General features: G+C 55.3%; 1 pseudogene; it reads left to right on the forward strand.

Moving 5' to 3' along the window:
* The first annotated feature begins 5 nt into the window (after positions 1-5).
* On the forward strand, positions 6-526 carry LOC103258302 (annotated as a pseudogene).
* The last annotated feature ends 255 nt before the right edge of the window (positions 527-781 follow it).

A 781-nucleotide genomic window follows, 5' to 3' on the forward strand; every position in this document is an offset into this window, starting at 1 on the left:
TGACAGAGGAAGATCAGGGAAGGATCTGTGTGGTCATCGACCTGTATGAAACCCTCGTGCACAGCTCCTTAAAGCCAATCAACAACGGTGACTTCACAGTGCCTGTAGAAATTGAGGGGGCCATGCACCAGGTGTACGTGCTCAAGAAGCCTGACATGGATGAGTTCCTGAGACGGATGGGGGAACTCTTCGAGTGTGTTCTCTTCGCTGCCAGCCTGGCCAAGCATGCCGACGCCGGCACGGATCTGCTGGACCGCTGCGGGATGTTTCGGGATCGCCTGTTCCGGGAGTCCTGTGTGTTTCACCAAGGCTGCTACGTCAAGGACCTCAGTCATCTGGGCAGGGACCTGAGGAAGACGCTCATCCTGGATAACTCGCCTACTTCACACATTTTCCACCCGGAAAATGCAGTGCGTGCAGTCCTGGTTTGATGACATGGCAGATACCGAGTTGCTGAACCTGATCCCCATCTTTGTGCAGAGCGAATGATGTCTACACCAGCCTCGGGCAGCTGCGGGCCCCTTAGCCTTCCCTGCTTCCAAGCAACGGCCATCCCGGTATGGGACGTTTCTATACTGTGCCTTTATGACCAGCCTGGCAGAGTGAAAGCTGGCACACCCCACCTGAAGGTCCGGAATAGTGGGAAGTGATTGGAAAAGAGTTTTAGGACAGGTCAGATGCCCAGTCGGCGAATGGCAGACCAACGATACCCAACGCTGGCTGCCCCTGAGTTGCCTGTTCCCGAGACATGTGAGAATTGTGTGTGTGTTGCCGTGAACTG

The sequence above is a fragment of the Carlito syrichta genome, unplaced genomic scaffold (assembly GCF_000164805.1).
Source record: "Carlito syrichta isolate Samal-C Ts95f unplaced genomic scaffold, Tarsius_syrichta-2.0.1 Scaffold82985, whole genome shotgun sequence".
Taxonomy (NCBI): domain Eukaryota; kingdom Metazoa; phylum Chordata; class Mammalia; order Primates; family Tarsiidae; genus Carlito; species Carlito syrichta.